This window comes from Pteropus vampyrus, unplaced genomic scaffold (assembly GCF_000151845.1).
Source record: "Pteropus vampyrus isolate Shadow unplaced genomic scaffold, Pvam_2.0 Scaffold648, whole genome shotgun sequence".
Taxonomy (NCBI): Eukaryota; Metazoa; Chordata; class Mammalia; order Chiroptera; family Pteropodidae; genus Pteropus; species Pteropus vampyrus.
This window is the reverse complement of record NW_011889429.1, coordinates 247,500-253,689: the sequence shown is the minus strand read 5'-3', so window position 1 is coordinate 253,689 and position 6,190 is coordinate 247,500.

The window sequence follows — 6,190 nt, the reverse complement described above, 5'->3', positions numbered from 1 at the left end:
TCACGGGAATGACACGGCAGAAACCTTGCTTGGTGCTTGGTGTTGTCGCCTGGGAGCGTTGAGTTCCGTGATGCCCCGGGACGGAGCGGCAGGTGACTAACTCCGGCTGAGTCACCGGTCCCCACACGCCACCGCAGAGCACGCAGGGACTCGGGTCCTGTCCGGGTGCCAACTCTGACAGAAGGATGGAAGGCGGGGCCTTCCGGGTGGCCGAGGGATGCGAGGACACGGGATGTGTCGGCCACGCCCCACCGCCCGGAACGGCGATGTTCCCGTGGGCCCCCCACGCACTGCTGCTCCAGGAGCGCGATGACATAGAAACGGAGCCTCGGGTGTATCACAGGCTCCTCAATGGGGTCCGCGGCTCCGGGGGGCGTTGGTGACAGGCGGAACGCGATGGATGGCGGGGGGTGCACCGGACAACACCAGCTCCCGCTGTCCGATTCCTGGGGTTTGTCGTCAGAGGTCCCGGCGGGCAAAATCCGAACGAGACGCTGTTTCGTCGACAGGGAAGAAAGCACCGAGGTGACCCGGCCCGCCCCCCGGGGCCTCCCAACGGCCCCCTGATGGGGTCGCGTCCCCTCCCGCTTCAACGCCGCCACCCACCTCGACCTCCCCCACGGAGGGAATTGCGGGCAAGGCTTCCTCCCGCGGGCGAGCCACGGACTCGTTTGTGCAAATCCTTAACAAGCAGCGCATGTTTACGAGCACGTCCCTTAGTCACCCCCTGCGGCTGCGACACATCATCATCATCACGCGACGAAGTGCATTGTTTACCTTGTAGTTGTGCAGGTCGCCCGTCCACAGAGCACGTCGCCTGGGCACACTGCAGGCCCCAGGCTGCCCGTCTGGCTGGGCTCGCGACCTCCCCTCCATCCTGCAGCCGGAGCCGCCCAGGGAAGCCCGTCCCCGAGTGGCCCTCGCTGGGCGTCTCTTCCGTTCGCTTTTCCCGTCAGGAAGTCATCACCGGGTCCACCCGGACGACCCAGAATAACCCTCTGATTTTAAGGGCAGCTCATCAGAGGCCACCCCGAGTCCCCTGTGCCGCGTAGGAGCTGACGAGCTGACGAGCAGGTGGGTTTTACGTGTTATGTCATTGTCACGGAACAACGGGCTGATGTTTTAGGATTCTCGGACAGACGGGACGCCGAGACTATGAGCAGGAAGCAGCACTTAGGAATGTGAGCACCGGCTCAGCGGACTCCTCTCCGAAGGCTGAGCCCTGATCGGAAAATGACAGGCAGTTTTACACAGTCTGGTCATCTGTACCCAGCTACAGAGATAAGGAAGGACATTAGTTGGAGAACAAGCTATGAATCAACAGATGAGCTGCGGAGTCCTTGAGCTGGGGCGGGGGAGGGCAGGCAGGAATGGACTTTCTCGGCTGAGTCGGTCACTTCTGCAGGCCCTTTGCGGTTTTCAGAAGCCTCCTCTCCTGTCGTAGTGACGTGAAGAAATTTCAACTGTGCCATGCTGGAAACTCTGAGGCTTGTCCTGAGACGCTAAGTTACCAAGGGCTTCTCTGTGTTTCCCAAGCGCAGTCTAATGGAGAACCAGGCCTGAAGTCAGGTGGGCTGGGAAGGGCAGAGGAGGGAATTCGGGGAGGGAGGCCCTCGGCCCTGCCCCCCAGGAGTGGCACAGGACGGGAGCTGGGCGTGCACGGAGTGTTCGGTGGCGTCCTCACACGGGGGGGACGAGGGATGCCGAGAAGTGCGAAGCTGGGGACGACCCGGTCAGGCCGCGTGTCAGGACGGTCACTGTACATGTGGACAGGGGGCCACGGGGGGAGGCAGGGGAGCCAAACCCTGTGACCCTGCACGCTGACGCCCACACAAGGGCCTTGGTTTGTTTTCTGGGGACAAGCCTCTCGTGCCATAACCCGAGATTGGACCCTTCCACCCTTAACCGCAAGCTTTAATCAGAAACCGGTCTCCTGATGCCTGCTGACAGCATCCTAGCCCAGCCTCTCAGCTTTGCCTTGGGTCTCGCTGGGGACATGCCAGCACGGAGGAGTCTGCTCCCTCAACCCCGGTACTGGGCCCTGCCTTTCCCAGACGCCCCCGAGGTGTCTGAAGGATAAGCCGAGCTCCACGCGGTCCCTCCCTCCAGTCGTGATGATCTAAAACTGTAAGCACGCTCGCCACCAGCCTCCGGGGCCACGTTCGAGGGGCTGAATTCTAAGCCGCTAATTGCAAAGGTTCTTCGCTCAACAGTGACATGAACGATTTCAGGGGCATCATTTAAACAGGATGTAAGTTTTGAGACGTCTCCTGCAGAAATCGCGAAAGTGGCAGTTACGTCCCTTCAGTCTGTTCGTGGCAGCCTGTCACAAGTTGATGTTTGATGACACGAACCTATTTGTTTAAGACCAGGGAATTACAGTGGAAAGGTCTGAAATGTAAATAATTTGAGAGCCATACCGTGCAACCCCCCACACGCCCCCAAAAGAAAAAGAAACATTTTGCCTAAATCTAAACTCTTTTACAAGAATTACTACAATATCTAACATTCAAGTAGAGTATGGCCACGAAGATCAGAATTCTCATGTGACATTGACAGTGTTCCCGCATGCTGGCTACGTCACGTCCATGGTCTCGGCACATCCCGGGCAGTGTCCACTTCGTCCCCGTGGGGCTGCCAGGTCCCAGCGCTCACCTTAGTGGTCAGGCCACCGAAACCGCCACAGTCTGTCGCTTTCCAGACCCTCCGTCGACTCTGCCCCCCATGGGTCTGAGTCCGGCACATGCCCATCCCGCACGCAGAGCACGCACGGGCCATGCTTCCTGCGTCTTTCTCCACGGCCCGTGTCCACATCCCCACGGCCGTGCGATGCACGTGCTCCGGATGGCGGCATCGTAGACTCACGACAGAGCGACTGTGACTTCCTCGACCATTCTTTTCTGCACAGGTGCCCAAGTCAGGAGCAGGTGGCCCGTGCCACAGCCCCCCACACGCACTTGTCTGCCTCTCCCTCCCTCCCTCGTGTGGGTCCCCCCGGTTTCCTTCCCGTCTCCCCCTGACTCATTACCCGATGCCTGAAGCACCGACCACCACAGGTCAATAACTCTGGCCTCGGACGAGCTCCCCTGGTCTGGAGCGGCCCCCACGACCCCCGCACGGTCCCTGTGTGTCATCAGAAAGCCGTACGTGTGGCCCTGAGCGTCTTTGCAAACCAGTTTTGGCCACGTGACCTCGCTGTGAATGATGACAAGCCTCTCCGGGTCCCCCATCTGAAGCACCGCAAAATTGGCAGCTCCGACTGGGCCTGAATGTCCTGTAGTGGACGGGCATCACGTCGGGACTACGTCCGCACAGGTCGGTGTTGGTTTGGATCCAGCTCGGCCCCTCTTACGAAGCCTCGGATCTTGAAAGTCTGGCACGCAGGGAAGACTGGGAAGTCCGCTTGGAAACACACGGGCCTCGTGGCGCGTGAGCCGTGGGACCCCAGCCGGTCCCCGTAGCTGTGCATTGCCTCCGTCTAAGCCAGACAGTGTCGACCGGGCCGAGCGCGCCATGCCGTGTGATTTGCCACTTCCGTGCCCAACCCCTGCGACAGCACGATTCCCGCATGGCGAACCGAGTAGAACACCGCGGTGACTTCGGGTGACTTCCCGTCTGCCCTTCTAAGAGGTTCGTGAGTTTCTGCAAACCCTGCTTCGCTCGGAGACGTCACCTGTCGCAGGCCCGCTCAGTGTGCGCCCCGGAGACGCAGGACGCAGGGGACAAGCACGTGAAGGCTGCGACTCTAAGAGAACGAGGATTTCGAAGGCGCCGACCTCCTCGAGCCACGTGCGCCTCCCACTAACGTGAGCACCGGGTTTCACCGAGCTCTCCCCAGACCCCCGAGGGGCGGCCGAGAGCGTCTGCGTGAGCACGAAGCCCACGTCTCTCGTTGGAGAACTCACTGTGCACGGAAAAACGCGTCCTGCCTTGCAACTGGAACTTGAAACGTAAGCTCTGACCCACACCGATTTGTCACAGACGCTAAAGAAAACCACGGAATGCGAGGATTTAATTAATCTAACTGAGGAATGACTCGCGACTCTCCAAGCAAGCAGGCGGCACCTACGCGCGGCAGGCCCGCTTGAGAAAGAAAAATAAATGACAACCCTGGCATCAGCAATTTAGCTTATAAACAGCATTATTCTAAATTTGTCAAGCTAATACTTTGGAGCCTCATAATGTATTTGCTCATAATCCCTGAAGGATGAAAAAAATTAGGAGGACTCCTGAGGGCGGCTCCGAAGATGTATTGCCATGTACGTTCGCTATTACCACGTGCACACATCAGGATGAGAGCAGGTGACACCGCGGCCGCCCTGTGGAGATGCACGCGGGAAAAATTAATCTGAGGCGAGCGCAGCAACCTCACGCATACGGGATACAATAAATGGAGAAAGATAATAAACAGCCACATGATTCTGCAACTGGCGGGAATAGTGTGGCCTCTTAGGAACAAGGACAAGGAGGAAATCTACGGACTCTTTTGAAAAATTCATCTCCCATGAAATCTTCCAGGCACCTAACTCGGGCGCAGGCTTTGTCATCCTACAGACATAGATATTTTTTTAAAAAGATCTCTTTTCGAGGAAAATTATCTTTCTATAAGGGAAGATATTTCCCAGAACCTATCCCCTGCACCCTCCCCCGCAAAGAAAAAAAAAACAGCTACCACGTATATGTAAAAAGTGATCATTCGCTTTCTTCAACTCTGAAGCAGCACGGAAGAGGGAGGATTCGCAAAGCCGGACAGGGCTGCCGTGAGCACACTCAGCCCCTCCCTGACGCCAGACGTCAGCACGTCGCCGAGGGCCTGAGGGTGGCCGGGGGAGGGACAGCAACCGCGGGTTACCCTTCATAGTCCCGCTCAGAAAGACGTGACCAAAGCCTGCGACATGCCAGTGACGATGCGGTTGCCGCAGGCGGCACTTTGTCATTTCGAGGAGAAGGTGTGTGCACAATGCACAATAAGTTTTCTTGGCCGGAGAGAAACCCCCTTCATGACGTTATTTCGATACGGGATTTCACGGTCACCGTAATTACGGAGCATGTCGAAGCCTGTTTCGGTTAACACGCCACGGTAAACTCCCGTGCACAGACGGCCTGCGCTGTGGCCACGTCACCATACGAGACTAGCAGCAGGGAGCAGTGGCCCCAGTGGCATGAGCGAACGTGAAGTCACACAGTTGTCACCCGAGGCCTGGCGCCGTCGGGCCCCGACGTGGAGCGAGCACGTGAGGGTCCACGCTGGCCCCACCCGACGGAGCGCAGCCCTTCCTCCGGGAGACGATGGGTCGGCCAGAGCTCCCCGGGGACCCTCCCCGCGCCCAGGACACCGTGATTCCGAGCAACGTTGACGCTCCGGCCGTTAGCGGGTGCTTGCGGTCTGGTCCACGCCATGTGGAGGAAGGAAGCCCACACGTCTGTAGCGGGACATGCCAAGCCCTCCACATCCGTCTGTCACATGAGGCATCTGGTGGTGGCTGCACAGTACTGTGGGTGCGCACTGTGCCACAGGCTTAATTGTGGAGGGTCCCCGGGGAGGTTTTCCTTCGCACAGAAGACAGTGACCTCTGCAAAGACGAGGCCTCTTCTGCGCGGCCGAGGACGGATGGGGGATGAGACGGAGCACGGTCTGCGCCCCAGGCCCTGCCCGGCTGCGAGGCGTCCCCACGGGCACCCGGCGCCGGGCTGAGGAGCAGAAGCCACCGGCGTACTGCAGGCACCGCAGGGTGACACGCTTCTGTCTGAGGCGCACGGACATCACACAGCCGCCAGCCTGACGAGTGCCGGGGTTGAGTAAAACCACCACGCTAGATCATCGTGAATTCTCTCCCAGAACCATCGCTGCAAAGACCGTTTCCTAAACACGCCCCACTTTATTCAGAGACACAACAAAGGCGGTTGCTTCTTTCCTTAACCAAGAGGTGAATGTCTTTAACTCATCCCGTGTGACGCGTGCGTGACGGCAACTCAGCGTGGTCCTCGGGCTCCCGTTAGGCATTCCCCCGGCTCCCGTGTCCTGCCTCCGCTGTTCGCGATGACCACGTGGCCACCCCGAGTCCCACCGTCCCGGGCCCTTCATCGTTGTTTCCAATGGAGGTCAATGAAAATCAAAACATTCCTCATTTTAAACTACACGATTAAGCCCGTGGCACAGCGCGCACCCACAGTACTGTGCAGCCACCAC